The sequence below is a fragment of the Dendrobates tinctorius genome, unplaced genomic scaffold (genome assembly GCF_039654945.1).
Source record: "Dendrobates tinctorius isolate UK_male_01 unplaced genomic scaffold, ASM3965494v1 ptg000158l, whole genome shotgun sequence".
Taxonomy (NCBI): Eukaryota; Metazoa; Chordata; class Amphibia; order Anura; family Dendrobatidae; genus Dendrobates; species Dendrobates tinctorius.
This window is the reverse complement of record NW_027361825.1, coordinates 26,133,842-26,154,786: the sequence shown is the minus strand read 5'-3', so window position 1 is coordinate 26,154,786 and position 20,945 is coordinate 26,133,842.

Below are 20,945 nucleotides of genomic sequence, written 5' to 3'. Positions count from 1 at the left end.
TCCTTGTGTGGTCAGCACGGATACACTGAAAAACCCGGTCTTTTTTTTTCCTCCTTGGTGACATTGGTATCCATGGGAGTCTGCAGCGACCACTGGTTCCTTTTACATTCTGCAAGGGGTTGTGACTGTTCACAACCTGTAAAGGTGAGTGCACTAACCGTGTATTGTCACCCAAAATATCACTTTTATCGCCCTATGTGCGCTCTCTTTCCTTAATTTTAACTGGATGTGTAGCCATTTACAACCACTCTCTGTGTCCGATAACTAAGCCAGTTATGAATCCACCTAAAAGTTGCCTTGTCCATTCCATAATTAGTCCTTTTTTCAATAAGGATGTTGTGAGATACTTTGTCAAATGCTTTTCTGAAGTCAAGATATACTATATCTACAGCATTTCCCTGATCCACCCGGTCAGTGATTCTGTCATAGAAAGAAAATAAATTAGTCTGACATGACTTATTAGTTACAAACCAATGCTGACTCTGGTTAATCACTTCATTCTTATCCAGATACTTATATACATGTTGTTTAATAATTTGTTCACAGATCTTTCCCGGTATAGAAGTCATTCTCACCGGCATATAGTTCCCTGGGTCCACCTTCTTCCCCTTTTTGAAGATAGGAACAACATTTGCTCTTCTCCAGTCTTCTGGACATTCTCCTGTTCTCCAAGAATTTTCAAAGATTATGGAGAGTGGTTCAAAAATTTCTTCTGCCATCTCCTTCAGTACTCTGGGGTGTAATTCATCTGGACCTGGATACTTGAATTCATTTATGTTAGCTAAGTGTTTCCTCACTATCTTTCTGTTTATTGATATTCTGGGTTCTACTATTCCTTTAATAGGACAGTGAAGATCAGTTGATGTTACATTTCCTTTCTGAGAGAAAACAGATGCAAAATAGAAATTTTACCTCATGTTACTGTGTATTGCAGACTATCTGTATTTTATGCACTGTATGGTTATATATTCTGAAATGCTGTTATTGCATCTTATAGGTTCACCCTTTCCTGTCACATCTGCAATCAATAAAAGGTTACAACATTACAGCCTCTCTTTCTTAACCCCTTCACCCCCAAGGGTGGTTTGCACGTTCATGACCAGGCCAATTTTTACAATTCTGACCACTGTCCCTTTATGAGGTTATAACTCTGGAACGCTTCAACGGATCTAGGCGATTCTGAGATTGTTTTCTCGTGACATATTGTACTTCACTTTAGTGGTAAAAAATTTTCGCTATAACTTGCGTTTATTTATGAAAAAACACAAATATGGCAAAAATTTTGAAAATTTTGCAATTTTCAAACTTTGAATTTGTATGCCCTTAAAACAGAGAAATATGTGACACAAAATAGTTACTAAACAACATTTCCCACATGTCTACTTTACATCAGCACAATTTGGGAAACAACATTTTTTTTTTGTTAGGAAGTTATAAGGGTTAAAATTTGACAAGCGATTTCTAATTTTTACAACAAAACTTACAAAACCATTTTTTTTAGGGACCACCTCACATTTGAAGTCACTTTGAGGGGTCTATATGGCAGAAAATACCCAAAAGTGACACCATTCTAAAAACTGCACCCCTGAAGCTACTCAAAACTACATTCAAGAAGATTATTAACCCTTCAGGTGCTTCACAGGAGCAGAAGCAACGTGGAAGGAAAAAATGAACATTTAACTTTTTAGTCACAAAAAAATATTTTAGCAACAATTTTTTTATTTTCCCAAGGGTAACAGGAGAAATTGGACCCCAAAAGTTGTTGTCAAATTTGTCCTGAGTACGCTGATATCCAATATATGGGGGGAACCACTGTTTGGGCACAAGGCAGGGCTCAGAAGGGAAGGAGCCCCGTTTGACTTTTTCAACCTAAAATTGGCTGGAATTGAGATCGGACGCCATGTCGCGTTTGACGAGTGTCTGATGTGCCTAAACAGTGGAAACCCCCCACAAGTGACCCCATTTTGGAAACTAGACCCCCAAGGAACTTATCTAGATGTGTGGTGACCACTTTGAACCCCCAAGGGCTTCACAGAAGTTTATAACACCCGGGCGTGAAAATAAAAAATCATATTTTTTCCACAAACATGATCATTTAGTCCCCAATATTTTGTTTTCCCAAGGGTAACAGGAGAAATTGGACCCCAAAGGTTGTTGTCAAATTTGTCCTGAGTATGCTGATACCCAATATGTGGGGGGGAACCACTGTTTAGGCACATGGCAGGGCTCAGAAGGGAAGGAGCCCCGTTTGACTTTTTCAACCTAAAATTGGCTGGAATTGAGATCGGACGCCATGTCGCGTTTGACGAGCGTCTGATGTGCCTAAACAGTGGAAACCCCCCACAAGTGACCCCATTTTGGAAACTAGACCCCCAAGGAACTTATCTAGATGTGTGGTGACCACTTTGAACCCCCAAGGGCTTCACAGAAGTTTATAACACCCGGGCGTGAAAATAAAAAATCATATTTTTTCCACAAACATGATCATTTAGTCCCCAATATTTTGTTTTCCCAAGGGTAACAGAAGAAATTGGACTCCAAAGGTTGTTGTCAAATTTGTCCTGAGTACGCTGATACCCAATATGTGGGGGGGAACCACTGTTTAGGCACATGGCAGGGCTCAGAAGGGAAGGAGCCCCGTTTGACTTTTTCAACCTAAAATTGGCTGGAATTGAGATCGGACGCCATGTCACGTTTGACGAGCGTCTGATGTGCCTAAACAGTGGAAACCCCCTACAAGTGACCCCATTTTGGAAACTAGACCCCCTAAGGAACTTATCTAGATGTGTGGTGACCACTTTGAACCCCCAAGGGCTTCACAGAAGTTTATAACACCCGGGCGTGAAAATAAAAAATCATATTTTTTCCACAAACATGATCATTTAGTCCCCAATATTTTGTTTTCCCAAGGGTAACAGGAGAAATTGGACTCCAAAGGTTGTTGTCAAATTTGTCCTGAGTACGCTGATACCCAATATTTGGGGGGAACCACTGTTTAGGCACATGGCAGGGCTCAGAAGGGAAGGAGCCCCGTTTGACTTTTTCAACCTAAAATTGGCTGGAATTGAGATCGGACGCCATGTCACGTTTGACGAGCGTCTGATGTGCCTAAACAGTGGAAACCCCCCACAAGTGACCCCATTTTGGAAACTAGACCCCCTAAGGAACTTATCTAGATGTGTGGTGACCACTTTGAACCCCAAAGGGCTTCACAGAAGTTTATAACACCCAGGCGTGAAAATAAAAAATCATATTTTTTCCACAAACATGATCATTTAGTCCCCAATATTTTGTTTTCCCAAGGGTAACAGGAGAAATTGGACCCCAAAGGTTGTTGTCAAATTTGTCCTGAGTATGCTGATACCAAATATGTGGGGGGGAACCACTGTTTAGGCACATGGCAGGGCTCAGAAGGGAAGGAGCCCCGTTTGACTTTTTCAACCTAAAATTGGCTGGAATTGAGATCGGACGCCATGTCACGTTTGACGAGCGTCTGATGTGCCTAAACAGTGGAAACCCCCCACAAGTGACCCCATTTTGGAAACTAGACCCCCTAAGGAACTTATCTAGATGTGTGGTGACCACTTTGAACCCCCAAGGGCTTCACAGAAGTTTATAACACCCGGGCGTGAAAATAAAAAATCATATTTTTTCCACAAACATGATCATTTAGTCCCAATATTTTGTTTTCCCAAGGGTAACAGGAGAAATTGGACCCCAAAGGTTGTTGTCAAATTTGTCCTGAGTACCCTGATACCCCACATGTGGGAGAAAACTACTGTTTGGGCACACGTCAGGGCTCGAAAGGGAAGTAATGACGTTTTGGAAAGCAGACTTTGATGGAATGGTCTGCGGGCGTCATGTTCCATTTGCAGACCCCTTGATGTTCCTAAACAGTAGAAACCCCCCATAAGTGACCCCATTTTGGAAACTAGACCCCCTAAGGTACTTATCTAGATGTGTGGTGAGCACTTTGAACCCCCAAGTGTTTCACTAAAGATTATAATGCCCAGGCGTGAAAATATAAAATCCTGTTTTGTTCCCACATAAATGATCATTTAGTCCCCAATTTTTAATTTTCCCAAGAGTAACAGGAGAAATTGGACCCCAAAAGTTGTTGTCCAATTTGTCCTGAGTACCCCGATACCCCACATGTGGGAGAAAACTACTGTTTGGGCCCACGTCAGGGCTCGAAAGGGAAGTAATGACGTTTTGGAAAGCAGACTTTGATGGAATGGTCTGCGGGCGTCATGTTCCATTTGCAGAGCCCTTGATGTTCCTAAACAGTAGAAACCCCCCATAAGTGACCCCATTTTGGAAACTAGACCCCCTAAGGAACTTATCTAGATGTGTGGTGAGCACTTTGATCCCCCAAGTGTTTCACTAAAGATTATAATGCCCAGGCGTGAAAATATAAAATCCTGTTTTGTTCCCACATAAATGATCATTTAGTCCCCAATTTTTAATTTTCCCAAGAGTAACAGGAGAAATTGGACCCCAAAAGTCGTTGTCCAATTTGTCCTGGGTACTCTGGTACCCCACATGTGGGAAAAAACTGTTTAGGCACACGTTGGGGCTCGAAAGGGAAGTAGTGTTGTTTTGGAATGCAGACTTTGATGGTCTGCTGGCGTCATGTTCCATTTGCAGAGTCCCTGATGTGCCTAAACAGGAAAAAACCCCAGATATGACATCATTTTGGATACTAGACCCCCAATGAACAAATCTAGATGTGCCCCCAACTAATCTAATGTAAATTAGTAGTGCATGGAGGTGTGGTACAATTTGAAGCAATCCTTCATGCACAGGCCAGGTTTTTCGGGGCAGGTGTCGCACTGGTAAATGGTGTCCCTGCGTATTCCTTTTTTGTAACACACTCGACACCTTTTTTGCGGCTTACCTTTTCTTGGGGTTGGCGGGACCACCCCCGGAAAATGCTGACCTGGGACAATACGAGCACCTTCAGTTCCTGAAGAACTGGGGCCCGCTCCTTCCTGAGCGCCAAACATCATGGCCTTAACCACTACCTCCTGGAAATGAAGGTACGACGTATCGCTGGGGCATGCACATTGTGACAGCAGGAATGCGTTGAGCATTGCCATTTGGACGATGTGCACAGCCAGCTTTTTGTACCACACCTTGGCCTTCCTCAATGCATTGTACGGTTGGAGGAGTTGATCGGAGAGATCAACTCCCCCCATTTTTTTGTTGTACCCCACTACACATGTCGGTTTGAGGACCTGTGTAGAGGTACCCCGTACAGTGCAGAGGGTACTGCCATCACCGTGTATGGTGGTCAAGAGATGGACATCTCTCTTGTCCTTGTACTTGACCACCAGCAGGTGGTCGCTACATTGGGCTCTGCTCTCACCTTTTCGGAGCATCTGCCCAAGTAGCGTCTTCGGGAGGCCTCTCTGATTTTTGCGGACAGTACCGCAGGCTGCGGTACCTCGCTCAGAGAGGGATTTGTAGAGTGGGATGCTGGTATAAAAGTTATCAGTGTAGAGGTGATAACCTTTATCCAGCAGTGGGTGCACCAAATCCCACACAATTTTCCCACTCACTCCCAGGAAAGGAGGACACTCAGGGGGTTCAATCCAGGTGTCCTTCCCTTCGTAAACTCTAAACTTGTGGGTGTACCCTGAGGTACTCTCACACAACTTATAGAGTTTGATTCCATACCTGGCCCTCTTACTGGGCAGGTATTGACGGAATCGCAGCCTTCCCTTGAAGTGAACCAAGGACTCATCCACGCAGATGTCCCTTTGGGGCACGTACACTTCAGCAAACTTTTTGTTGAAGTGTTCGATGACCGGCCAAACTTTGAACAGACGGTCAAAGTTGGGGTCATCTTGTGCGGGACACTCTGCATTATCAGTATAATGCAGAAACTTGTGGATGGCCTCAAAACGCGTCCGGGCCATGACCATTCGGAACACTGGAGTGTTGTATAAAATATCAACACTCCAATATTGCCGAATTTCCGGCTTCTTCAGTATCCCCATATGGAGGACCAGGCCCCAAAACTGCGTCATTTCAACTGCGTCTACAGGAGACCAGTTTGAAAATGTTGAACGCGGGTTTTGCTCCAAAAATTGACGAGCGTACAAATTAGTTTGCTCCACCATGAGGTTAACAAAATCCTCAGAGAAAAAGACTTTGAAAAAGTCAATTTCTGTGAGGCCGGTGGTGTCAAACTTGATTCCTGATTCTGCCACAAAATCAGGAATCAGTGGCTCGTAATTTTCGGGGGGCGAGGTCCATACGGGGAGCACTGGGTCAGCTGCGGGCATGGTGGGCGCTGCCTCATCTTCTGTCCTGGAGCGTCTGCGTGGCGGTTCCGCAGGACCCGAGGAGGAAGATGAGGAGGGGGAAGAGGAAGAAGAAGAGGATGAAGAATCCGAAAAATAAAGAAAAGTCGGATCGTCATCCAAATCGCTATCAGTTTCGGAGGCAAGTAAAGCATATGCCTCCTCCACTGAATAGCGCTGTTGGGATGAATTTGATGACATTTTTGTGTAAATATGGTGCTTGGGTGTACACTTTATTGAAAACTGTATGTGTACGTGAGGGGGGGGGAGTGATTGGTGTAAACTTTCTGTAAAGAAAAAGCTGTGGAAAAAAGTCTAAAACAGCAGGCCCTAGCTGATAAGTGTCACTTATCAAAACTAGGCTGCTGGATGTGCGCACGGGGTGGCGCAAGGGGGGGGTGGAAAAAAAAAAAAAAAGGAAAACGGCAAACTCTGATAAGTGAACTGTGTCACTTATCCAAGTTTCGCAGCTGCGGGATGTGTGTACGGAGGGGCTAAGGAAAAAAAAGCGAGCTCAAGTGTTGATCGGTGAACTGCGTCACCAATCAACGCTCGGCGGCTGCGCACGGAGGTGGCGCAAAAGTGGGGTGGAGGGGGGTAAAAATAGGGGGAAGGGGGATTGGGGTGGATGAAGAGAGATTGGGCAGGGATCAACAGTTAGGGTTGTAGTTAGGTGGCACAAAGGGGGGTGAAAAAAATGAAAAGCGGCAGGCACAAGCTTGGATAAGTGACGTGTGTCACTTATCCAACTTTTGCGGCTGCGGGATGTGTGTACGGAAGTGGCGCAAAGGGGGCTAAGGAAAAAAAAGCGAGCTCAAGTGTTGATCGGTGAACTGCGTCACCAATCAACGCTCGGCAGCTGTGCACGGAGGTGGCGCAAAAGTGGGGTGGAGGGGGGTAAAAATAGGGGGAAGGGGGATGGGGGGATTGGGGTGGATGAAGAGAGATTGGGCAGGGATCAACAGTTAGGGTTGTAGTTAGGTGGCACAAACGGGGGTGAAAAAAATGAAAAACGGCAGGCACAAGCTTGGATAAGTGACGTGTGTCACTTATCCAACTTTTGCGGCTGCGGAATGTGTGAACGGAAGTGGCGCAAAGGGGGCTAAGGAAAAAAAAGCGAGCGCGAGTGTTGATCGGTGAACTGCGTCACCGATCAACGCTCGCCGGCTGCGCACGGAGGTGGCGCAAAAGTGGGGTGGAGGGGGGTAAAAGGGGAGTGAAGGGGGTAAGAGAGGGGGTGGAGGGGGGATGGGGGATGAAGATAGATTGGGGGGTGAAGATAGATTGGGCAGGGGATCAGGGATCAATTAACACTTACAATTGTAGTTTTCTTTCTTCTTCTTCTTTCTTCTGCAGGGATTGTGATGCTACAAGCTGTGGCACCACAATACCCAGCACAGGAGCTCTTGCTGCGTCCGACCTCTCTGCAGGAATCCTCAGCTAGAGTGAGGACCCCTGCAGACAGGTCAGACAGGTCAGAGGCAGGTCAGGGGGCAGGTCACAGAGCGGTCACATCGCTGCTGTGACCTGTCATTGGTGGGATCGAATGATTACATCGATCCCACCAATCCCTGATCTGCCTGGTGACCATGGCAACTGCCTAGAATCGGAGCTCACAGCTCCGATTACTAGGCAGGTCATGCCCAGGTCACCAGCAGGGCACAGAGCGGTCACATGGTGATCTAATCGATCGCGCCAGCCAACTCCTGCAGGCCCTGCTGGGCCTGCATCAGGCTCCAGCACGATCGGTGCTAATATAGCACCGATCCTGGCCGGTACTGGCAGGGCACAGCGGCGATATAGCGCCGCTGTGCACTGCGATTGGCGCGATCGATCAGATCGGCGATCGCGCCAATCCGGGTGCTTTTTGCCGGTGCCTGGCGTTGCCAGGCACCGGCTCTAGGATCGAGTACATCGGTACTCGATCCCAGCCTAGGACATCATTGTTTCAGCCAAGCGCTCTGGATGCCGGGGGGGGTGGGATCGCAGCCCGGGATGCCGACGCCATCTTTTCTAAGGTGAGATGGCGTCGGAATTTTAATGCGATACCGCGACTAAAGGGCCCGACGTACTATCCCGTCCACGGTCATACGGGCCCGGGTACCGTGGACGGGATAGTACGTCGGATGTCAGGAAGGGGTTAAAGAAGACGAGAGGTTTAGCTACATGTCTCATTATACACTGTGCTAACGTGTATGAGGACAGCATAGTGAAACAACTGCTGAGAACAAGCTCAGATGATCTGACGATATGGAGGCCTCCATTATACAAGCATACGGTTATTGCAAACGGATATTGCAGCAACCTCCTAGCGGTCGCACTGAATAATTGGAACAAACGGAGACCGCCATTATCCAGGCAGAGCCTGACACAGGGATATCGCAGCAGTCTCCTAAATGTTGAATCATGTCTCAAGGACGAGAATCCTCTGTCAAGACGAGATCATGAGTTAATAATAAATGGGAAATGTTTAAGAACATCCTAAATAGGCACTGTAAGCAGTTTATACCTTGTGGGAATAAAAGGACAAGAAATAGGAAAAACTCAATGTGGCTAAACAAATAAGTAAGAAGGGCAATTAACAGTAAAAATAAAGCATTTAAACTACTAAAGCAGGATGGCACTGTTGAAGCTCTAAAAAACTACAGGGAGAAAAATACTTTATCTAAAAAACTGACTAAAGCTGCCAAAAAACAAAACAGAGAAGCACATTGCCAAGGTGAGTAAAAGTAATCCCAAACTGTTCTTCAACTATATCAATAGTAAAAGAATCATAAGTGAAAGTGTAGGCCCTGTAAGGTAGCGCTGTCATTCAAGTAGGGGATACTCGCTTAGCAGCCACAATAATCACGTCCGGCATGGGTTATCCATAAACCTTAACAATCCATGTGGTTTATTCAGACATCATAAACCCACAGCAGCAACCTAAAGTTCATATACACAGCATAGCGTCCATGACAGAGCTTCCCTCTGTTGTCCCTGTATTCACACAGGTTATGCAATGTCCATTGCGCAGGCTTCTAGCCTCACAGTTCTCACCCCGTCAGGGTTTTACCTCATGGCTGCTTCATCCATGCTGCAGACGTTCATTCCCTCTCCCTGGGAACTGTCAGACACTTGCAGCCATTAGACACAGCATTCACGTGCTGTCAGGCAGGAAGCCCCATCTCCCAGCGGGACCTTCCCAAGATGGACCAACCAGGTCCCAGCATTCACCCATGTGACCTACCCTGGCCACCTTATATGGTCCGTAGCCACGCCCACCGGGTCACATAGCTATGACCTCATCGCAGGTCCTTCACACACTCATAGTCTTTTACTACAGGCGTTAAACACACCCCCTGGGTGGGTTTGTAGGTAACTGGGCCCGCTCATCTCCCCAGTTACCTGGAGACTTCTCCCTGACACAATGAAACAGCCCCTCAGCAGTATCACTGCTGATCAACACACACCTAAGTCTCCATCTCAAGGCCACCCACCTTGAGATACATAATGGTCATTCAGGACTCTGCCATTCATCCTCTCTCCTAGGACATCCATACAGCACCCCCTAGCAGACACAGTGGTCACTACACAACAGCCCCTTAAAAAATTGTGAAGAAACAATGGTTGTAGATGACGAGGATTTAGCTAATATATTAAACACCTTCTTCTCCACGGTATTCACGGTGGAAATGAAATGCTAGGTGAAAAGCCGAGAGACAAAGAAAACCCTATATTAAGGGTCACCAATCTAACCCAAGAAGAAGTGCGAAACCGGCTAAATAAGATTAGAATAGATAAATCTCCGAGTCCGGCTGGCATACACCCACGAGTACTAAGAGAGCTAAGTAATATAATAGACAAGCCATTATTACTTATATTTGGGGACTCTATAGAGACAGGGTCTGTTCCACAGGACTGGCGCATAGTAATATAATAGACAAGCCATTATTACTTATATTTAGGGACTCTATAGAGACAGGGTCTGTGCCACAGGACTGGCGCATAGCAAATATGGTACCAATTTTCAAAAAAGGCTCTAAAAGTGAACCTGGAAATCATAGCTCAGTAAGTCTAACATCTATTATTGGTAAAATATTTGAAGGGTTTCTGAGGGATGTTATTCTGGATTATCTCAATGAGAATAACTGTTTAACTTCATATCAGCATGGGTTTATGGTGAATCACTCCTGTCAAACCAATCTAATCAGTTTTTATGAAGAGGTAAGCTATAGCCCCGACCAAGGTGAGTCATTGGACGTGGCTTATCTTGATTTTTCCAAAGCGTTTGATACCGTGCCACACAAGAGGTTGGTACACAAAATGAGAATGCTGGGTCTGTGGGAAAATGTGGGTAAATGGATAAGTAATTGGCTTAGTGATAGAAAGCAGAGGGTGGTTATAAATGGTATATTCTCCAACTGGGTCGCTGTGACCAGTGGGGTACCGCAGGGGTCGGTGTTGGGACCGATTCTCTTCAAAATATTTATTAACGATCTGGTAGAAGGTTTACAAAGTAAAATATTGTTATTTGCAGATTATACAAAACTATGTAAAGCAGTCAATACAAGAGAAGATAGTATTCTGCTACGGATGGACGTGGATAAGAGTTGGAAACTTGGGCCGAAAGGTGGCAGATGCAGTTTAACAATGATAAATGTAAGGTTATACACATGGGAAGAAGGAATCAATATCACCGTTACACACTGAATGGGAAACCACTGGGTATTTCTGACATGGAGAAGGACTTGGGGATCCTAGGTAATGATAAACTTACCTGGAGCAGTCAGTGCTAGGCAGCAGCTGCCAAGGCAAACAGGATCATGGGGTGCATAAAAAGAGGTCTGGATACACATGATGAGAGCATTATACTGCCTCTGTACAAATCCCTGGTTAGACCACACATGGAGTACTGTGTACAGTTTTGGGCACCAGTGCTCAAGAAGGATATAATGGAACTAGAGCGAGTAAAAAGGAGGGCAGCAAAATTAATAAAGGGGATGGGGGAACTCAAATACCCAGAGAGATTAGCAAAATTAGGATTATTTAGTCTAGAAAAAAGATGACTGAGGGGCGATCTAATAACCATGTACAAGTATATAAAGGGATAATACAAATATCTCACAGAGGATGTTTATACCATGGAATGTGACGGTCACAATGGGGCATTCTCTGCGTCTGGAGGAGTCTTGCGCTCCACTTTATTGGTATCCAAGTTGAGTTTGCATATATCCCTGGTGTTGCAGTTGTAGATAAATGAGTTGTTATACAGAGTTAACCCACTGCCTCTACAGATGTTGGAGTTGACTGGTCTTTGAAGTTTTTGTACTGCTTGAGATCTTTATAGGTACAATATAATCTTACATTAGTGATGTATTAGCTATTATCGCTGGAGAGCACCCAGTATAACTCCTGTGTAGAGACAAAAAATGAGTACTTGCCCCATCCACCTGTTTTGAAGGATGTTCCTCTCCAGTTGATCTGGATAACTTGTGGTTTGCTAACATTCAAAATCCTACCATGTTCACAAGTACCAGAAAGAAAAGAAGTATAGTAGTATAATAAAAACTAAATAAAATGCATTACCATTTTGTCATGGGTGTACCACGACAGAGAGGGGCCAGAAGATTGCAGCATTTGATTTCATATACTCCTGCACTGATCATAAGCAGTTCTTCATATTAAATGGAGCAGGATTCTTGTTGTGAGTTCATTTTTCCCTTCACCGTTGAGGTCTGATGAACTCCCTACTCTGGTGAAGGAAGGTAGTGAGGCTGATTACCAGACACCTGGGCAGCTAGATGATGACTGGGTGGCTGGAATTGAGGACTGGATAAAAGGCAGCCGACGCCCTTCTGCCTTGCTGGTGATCATGCTGGATTCTTGGAGACCAGTCTGATTCCTGCGTCTCAAAGCTAAGTTTTTCTGCTCTGCTTTGTACACTTCAGTTTTGTTTTTGTTTTGCCTTGTTTTTTGGGAGTTCTGCCATCCCCGGCCGGGGGTGAGCTGAATTCCATTTTTGTCTCTGATCTGTTGATCTTTTGCTCTGTCTTCAGAATATACCTGAGTGCTAATTTAGTCTTTTGAAGCCTAGCGACTTCAGGGCCTGTTTTTCCTATCAGTCGGTTGGCACATTTTTGATAGGGTTTTTGCGGATGGCAGACAGCAGCTTTCCTATCCTGTCCTGTTAGCTTGGGCCCCATCATTTGCTCAACCTATCTTTCTATCTGTGTTAGTGTTTTCATCTTGCTTCACCGTCATTATATGTTGGGGGCTGCTTATTGCTTTGGGGTCTGCTCTGGGACAGTTTAGTTTTTCCCCTTTCTGTCTTTAGGCTATGTAGTTCTCTGGCTGTGATTGAGGGGTCTAGGGCACCGTAGGAACCCCCCACGGCTACTGCTAGTTGTTGTGGATAGGTTCAGGGGTCTGCAATCCGATAGCTGCCAACCTCTCTGGTTTTTCTGGACTTAGCTAGTATTTTGTTTTTTCCTCCTTCGGTGACTCATCATAACAGTTTCTGTTAACAGTGCAGGGGTTATTCTGTTCAGCTTGGAGTCTCTGAAGCTTCCCACCTTGGATGATCTCAGGGGTACAGTAGTGGCCACTCCCCTCTCCTATATATACTTGCCTCTGGCAATCTGGATTGCAAGTCTTAAGTCTTGTATTGCCTGGTGAGGAGTGGAGGTGTTGGTTGTTGGTAGAAGCGTTTGGAGTTTTTACCTTTGACTGTTGCTAGGTGTTTCAGCTGTGTGCAAATCCTCAACCTCTCCTATTTAGTTTCCATTGATTTTCTACCCGGTGTAACTCTCTGTTATCTGTGAGTGCATATTTGTATGATTGGTATTTTCATTTATCATTGTACTTCCTTTCTTGTTTGTCTGGTTCTGTATATACATACACTATTCCCCCCACTTCCCAGGGTAGATGAGGGGGACAGATATAGGACTGATTCAGGAGTTCAACAAGGTACGTGACTTCAGCATCTTTAACATCAGAAGTAATCCAGGGAACAGGGATAGCTAGGGTGCCCCTAGTGTTAGGGACAGGGAAGGAGCTCATGGCTCTGGGTACTCTGACAACAGAATCAAGACATATTTATTTTTACTAACTGAATATAGGTCCAGAGGCCATGTCGGTCATTTATGGCCACTAGACAAGAGCCCTGTTAGCCTCTTCTTACCTGCCAGTAAGGCTATTGCCTCTTCTGATTAGTAGATTTGGAGCTAGTACACTCAGGTAACTTACAAGGGATGTTTGCTTTTTCACTTTGGTCATCAAAATGCAAGTTTCCAAGGTGCTCTACCTATGTAGACTAAGTATCTATGTATCTGTATATATTTTTACTGCATAATGAACAGCATGAAAACAAAAACAAAAAAAAACAATTGTGGAATTGTGAGTTTTTTTTCACATTTTTAACACACTTGTAGATTTTTTTTTACTGTTGTCCAATACATTACTTCATAGTATTGATGATGTCATTCAAAAGTACAACTTATCGCATCTAATATATAAAGCTCAATGTGGATGTGTGTGTGTGTGTGTGTGTGTGTATGTCAGGGATTGGCATCCGCACCATCGCAGCTACAGACATAAAATTTGGCACAGTCACACGTCTGGACCCAGAGAGCGTCCTAAGCTATGTTGTGAGGTGAAATTTTAACCCCGCGCATTCCAATTCACCAAACAATTTTGCCCCTATTTACATAATGGGGAAAAAGTGTATGTATGTATTGGCATCTGCACCGTCGTAGCTACAGCCACAAAATTTTGCACAGTCACACGTCTGGACCCCGAGAGCGTCATAGGCTATGTTGTGAGGCAAAATTTTAACTCCATGAGTTCCAATTCACCAAACAATTTTGCCCCTATCTACATAATGAGGAAAAAGTGTATGTATTGGCATCTGCACCGTCGTAGCTACAGCCACAAAATTTTGCACAGTCACATGTCTGGACCCCGAGAGTGTCAGGCTGAGTGCAGATGGAGTTTTGAGCCCTGCGGATTTTTCCGTGCAGAATGGAAGAAATCCGCAGGTCAAATGACCTGCATTTTTCCTGCGGATTTCTTTCATTTTTCATGCGGTTTTCATGCGGTTTTTGTGCGGTTTTCCATCGTGGTTTTCCCCCTGCGGATTTGGTGACAAGGGAGATGGAAAACCGCACAAAAGAAGTAACATGCTGCGAATTTTGTACCGCGGGAAAACCGCGCGGAAAAATCCGCAGCGTCTGCACAGCGTTTTTTTTTTAGATTGATTTTAAGTCTACTGTACATCACAATGCAGAAATGCAGCGTTTCTGCGTGGTAAAATCCGCTGCGGATCCGCTATAAATCTGCATCGTGTGCACACAGCCTCATAGGCTATGTTGTGAGGTGAAATTTTAACCCCGCGCGTTCCAATTCACCAAACAATTTTGCCCCTATCTACATAATGGGGAAAAAGTGAAAGGAAAAGTGTTGGAGGCAAATTGACAGCTGCCAGATGTGAACAAAGGGGACTTAAAGAATGAGAGCGATGGCGCCAAAGAGTACAGTTACTAAGGTGGGGCCCTGACATGGGATACTCACCACACACGGGGATGTGAACACACACACACAAAATGCGCCACACACTACCACGTGATTCAACACATATACCACCCTCAGCACACATTTCACCACACATACACCAACCTCGCCACATAAAAGTCGAAACACAAAAGTCGCCACTCAAAACTCGCCACGCTGTCCCGGAGCTGTTTAAAAGATGAAAAATGAGCTGTGATTGGTTGCTATAAGCAACAGTTTTCTTTGTAGACAGTTGTGGTAACTGAGGCCTATTATTCTTATAATTTCTATGGTGTTATCGTCCTTCTGTAAAGCTGGAAATAACACAATTTATTACCGTGCCAACACAGACCACCCTCTGACACAGACTGCAGGGGGAGCCCAGTATCACACAGGATAGGATTAGATACACGGCTCAGCAGTCAGTATCACACAGGATAGGATTAGATACACGGCTCAGCAGACAGTATCACACAGGATAGGATTAGATACACAGCTCAGCACACAGTATCACACAGAATAGGATTAGATACATGGCTCAGCAGTCAGTATCACACAGGATAGGATTAGATACACGGATCAGCATTCAGTATCACACAGGAGAGGATTAGATACACGGCTGAGCAGTCAGTAACACACATGATAGGATTAGATACACGGCTCAGCAGTCAGTATCACACAGGATAGGATTAGATACACGGCTCAGCAGACAGTATCACACAGGATAGGATTAGATACACAGCTCAGCACACAGTATCACACAGAATAGGATTAGATACACGGCTCAGCAGTCAGTATCACACAGGATAGGATTAGATACATGGCTCAGCAGACAGTATCACACAGGATAGGATTAGATACAAGGCTGAGCAGTCAGTAACACACATGATAGGATTAGGTACACGGCTCAGCAGTCAGTATCACACAGGATAGGATTAGATACACGGCGGAGCAGTCAGTAACACACATGATAGGATTAGATACACGGCTCAGCAGTCAGTATCACACAGGATAGGGTTAGATACACGGCTCAGCAGTCAGTATCACACAGGATAGGGTTAGATACACGGCTCAGAAGATGGTATCACACAGGATAGGATTAGATACACGGCTGAGCAGTTAGTAACACACATGATAGGATTAGATACACGGCTCAGCAGTCAGTATCACACAGGATACGGTTAGATACACAGCTCAGCAGACGGTATCACACAGGATAGGATTAGATACACTGCTCAGCAGTCAGTATCACACAGGATAGCATTAGATACACAGCTGAGCAGTCAGTAACACACAATAGGATAAGGTACATGGGTCGCCCCACACACCCAGGGCAGCGGGGTACTCGGTACCGGGCCGGTGTCAGGAGGATGTGTCACAGCAGCGGTGACCCAGTCCGTGGCCCTGGGCACCCAATATCAATGGCGGTGATGTCAATAGCTTAGTTGAATAGTTTGTGACGCCACCCGTGGTGTTTGGCAAGTAAGATGTTGAGCCAACGCTGCATGCAGATCCACTGGGACTGATGGTGTGGTGCAGCAAAGATGGTGTAGCTCCCCACAGGTGGAGCTGTAGTCCCAGGGCAGTGTGGGTGCAATGGATGAGGAGAGGCGCAGAATGGTATAGATGCTGGTACCCAGATGTAGCGGTGCTGAAGGTGTTAGCGACAAATGAATGGAGGACACCAGGGCTTGTAGTTTCAAAGCTTTACTCACAGTTCGTGGTACCCACTGGTGCCCGCCTCCGTGCCGTGTCCTCCGGGGTAGAGACTCAATCAACCTCCCGGGCAAGTCAGGGTTCTCCTCTCCAACACTCCGCCAATATGTGCCTTTCCTGAACGACTCCTCTTTTGCGCCTTTTAATGTGAAGAGCTCCAGTACCGTAGTTCTCTGGAATTCCTCAGATGTTCCTAGAACCTTATTTGTATGACAGACAGCTGTAGCCTCTATCGGGGACTGCTCTCAGAGTCCTGGCTTGCAAATCGGTTGCTGTTGTGGCCCAAGTCTTGGATGGGAGTAGAGCATTTACAGCCAACTACTCCACCGGTGTCTGCTGCAGAACCATAAGTGTCCATACAACCTCGGGGACCGGGCCCCAGCCTTGCGCTGAAAACCTATAGGCAGGGTTCCTCTTCCAACCCACAACTCCTCTCTGTTCTCCTACTCCTTCGTTCCGCGCTGTTCCTTCACCCTCTTATGGAAGCTTAGGTTGCAGGTCTACGTCTTTCTCCTCTTCTCTTTCCCGTGCCAGCTGGCTCAGATCAGTGAGGCAGCTGCAGCACTCTCTTTCTAAACTGAACTCAAAACTAACTTCAAAACTGAACTCCTCTCGCCTGACCTCCCGTCAGACTCACCTACTATCCTCAACTTTCCATCTCTTTTATACTAACTCCACCCACCTCCCAGCACTTCTCGTGTTACGAAGCAGGGTTCCACGAAGGGTGCTCTGCTACCCCCAGCCTGAAGCTGCTAGGCGGACCTACTGAACTATCCTGTGTGTGGGATGCAGGTGTTGGAGTGTGGAAAGGAGTTCCCAACCTACCTAGTTGGTGGGGCACTATACCTTAGGAGAAGGTGCAGTACCTCTGTGGCGACTGAGCCTCAGGGGCGCCACATACACAGCTCAGCAGAAAGTATCACACAGGAGAGGATACTTGGGTAATGGCTTAGTTAATTTGTGTTGCAAATCTGTAGTGTTGAATAAAAAGTGTAAAAAGATAAATACATGGGGTATTAGTTACTATTTTGGCCAAGACAGATAAGCTCGCAAACCAAAAGTCAAGGATTCCCCGATTTTGCGAGTCCCTATCACTAAATCTCAACAGCTAACATAAGAAAAAAAAAATCAAAAAAACTTACATATGAAAGGTAGACTCAACAGATCCTGACTGATGCACTAGCAGGATGCAGCAGGCCTCCATTGCTAAAGGCTTGGGGCAGCACAGGTGCAACCCACGATGAGCTTACCACACCATCTACAGCGAGCTATAGGCAAACCCGGATAAATTTATTGATTACACACGGATGTCCCAACAAAGCTTCAGGGATTTGCTTGGTCGTGTACAAGATGTCATCCGGAGACAGGACACACAGCTCCGTCGTGCAATAGCGTCTCCTGGTCACATTACAGTAAGTAGTATTGCAAAACCAATGCCTGCCTAATTTTTTTTATTCTCTGATGTACTATTCTATGTTGGCAGAATTCTTGAACTGACATGTGTGGCGCCCCTGAGGCTTCAGTCGCCACAGAGGTACTGCACCTTCTCCTAAGTTGTAGTGCCCCACCATCCAGGTAAGGTGGGAACTCCTGACCACGCTCCACACCTGCATTCCACACACAAGATAGTTCAGTGGGGCCACCTAACAGCTTCAGGCTGGGGGTTAGCAGAGCACCCCTCATGGAACCCTGCTTCGTAACACGAGATGTGCTGGGAGGCGGGTGGAGTGAGATGATACAAAAGAGTGGGAAGAGTGAGGGTTAGACAGTTGGCTAGAGGAGAGAGAAGAGAGAAGATGGGTGTCTGAGGGACGTGCTGCAGCAGGTCCCAGTGATCTGGGCTGCTGGCACGAGAAAGACCAGAGAAAGAGACTGATAAGATTGCTAACCTAACCTTCCATAAGAAAGATAGAACAGATTGGAACGAAGGAGAATAGAAGGACGGTGGGAAGCTGGTTGAGAAAGAGAGAGAACCCTTCCAGTCCAGAGAGCGCAAAGGCCGGGGCCCGGTCCCCGAGGTTGATTGGATTTTTATGTCCGGCAACAGACACCGGAGGAGTAGTGAGCCGCTAACGCCTTGCTCCCATCATAGACTTGGGACACAACAGCAACTGAATAGAGAGCCGGGACGCAGTGAGGAGTCCCAGAAGCAGGCTACAGCTGTCTGTCATACAAGTAAAGACTAGGAGCACCTAGAGAGAGGCATTCCAGGGTAACTAAGTACTGGAGTGCTTCGCACCTAAAGGCGCATTGGAGGAGTCGTTCAGTGAAGGTACATGTTGGCGGAGTGTGGAAGGGAGAGTCCTATCCTGCTTGGAGGTTGGCTCGAGCCCTCACCTGGAGAACACGGTCCGGAGGCAGGCAGTTGTGTGAACTGCAAACAGTGAGTAAAGCTTTGGAACCGCATGCTCTGGTGTCCTCCAGGTATTCCCGCACCGCTACACCTAGGTAACAACATCTATACCATTCTGCGCCTCTCCTCATCCATTGCACCTACACTGCCCTGGGACTACAGCTCCACCTGTGTGGAGCTACACCATCTTTGCTGCACCACACCATCAGTCCCAGCAGATCTGCATGCAGCGTTGGCTCAACATCTTACTTGCCAAACACCACGGGTGGCGTCACGAACTATTCTAATAAACTTTAACACCATTAACATCACCGCCATTAATATTGGGCGGCCAGGGCCATGGACCGGGTCACCGCTGCTGTGACACACATTCCCATCTTGACACCGGCCCGGTACGGAGCACCCCACTGCCCTAGGTGTGCGAGGGCGACCCAATTTTGGCATCACGAACAGGATGACGAGACCTGATGCCATCGGGTTCTGTGTACCTTGGATTCATAACTTTTGAAAATGTGCAGAAGACCAAATTTAATAGACTGTAAAATGGACATTAGAAATGGCCGCTGACGTGGAGAAGAAGGGCGTGAAGAGATGGGAGGTCCTAAGAAAAGACCGCGAAGAGTCTTGGGCCGTCCATGCCTGAATTACTATGTGACAGATGCATGGCCCACCCACCGAGGGGTTCGTATACTGGCTTGGTATGGAGGCGCGGGAAGAAGACGCCGCCCCCGGAAGGAGGGGCAGAGAAAGCCAGTGGCGAGCAGAAGGGCGGAGCAAGAAGAACACCAGAACGCCATGATGAAAGCAGATGCGAAGACAGAAGAACAGGGAGGGGAGAAGTCACTCATCCCTAGGCCACCTACGCGGAGGCTGCGACCGCTGATTTGTCCTCAGCTGTGTCCGCCACCACCTCACAACAGATACTGTCATTGGGTGAGCCCCGTCCGGAGGAGATACATGAGAGCTCTGGAACAGAATGGAGTACCGGGACCGCATCTCCGCCTGGACCGGGCGCGGTGGCACCAGCCTCCACCGTCAACCCCAGCTGAGACCGGCCTGGTCCTGGCATGGATCCAACTACGGCCTACTCCACCGGTCACTCCGGGAGTTGCGGCTGCTGCCATCTACCACCAGGAACTGGAGCTGGAACCGCGGCTGGAAACGCCAGGTATGATCGCTACCCCCGGTCTGACCCTGGTTTTAGGAGCGGAAACCCACAGATAGGAACGGGCCCATTGACCTTCGCCGACGATCCCCGGCTGCAGTGCCTATGCGGGGAGATGATCAAGTTGTTCCTGGTTGGCAGCCTCGGGCTGCAGCACCATCCCCTGAACTTCCCATGGAACTGGAAGGACCCATATCCCTGCAGACAGTAGAAATTTCTCTGGTCCTTTCCCTGGGCCCCACCAATCCCTATCCCTCTCTGTGGGAAGTTGAGTACATGCGCTTGGCAAGAAATCAGCGGGATCATGAAGAACTCGACTTCATGGTGGCAGAGCAGCCAACCCCAACCAGTATGTCACCTCCACAACAAGATGAAGATACCCAAAGTGTTACATTAGGTGATGGTTCCAGTTCAGCTACCAGAACCCCACGAGGGGACCACAATTAAGAAAGAAAAATTTAAATCTCGTTACCCAGGAGGGTTTTGTTTGCACCAGTTGTGCTTTGTTGTTTTGCTATCATGTTTTTACGGTAGCACTTTTGTTGCCTGCTTCTGATTGGCAGTGTTTTTCTACAATGGAACTGTGGAGATCATGAACGCTGTATGATCCAAAACTTTCTTGTAAATAGTTTGCACCTCTTTAGGTGCCCTTTCCTGGTTTTACATATAAAGACACTTTGCGAAGATAATGTTTTTGCATGGACACTTTTCGTTTCGAAGAATGATGTCTACATCAAGGGACACTGCAAGAAATCCCGGCTGGGAGCAGTGTTCAGCACCTTACAAGAATTTTGAATGTTTTGTGATAACGTATTTGATAATGTTGTGTCTTGTGAAAAGTAAATGTCTTTTATAGAATATTTGATACAAAGAA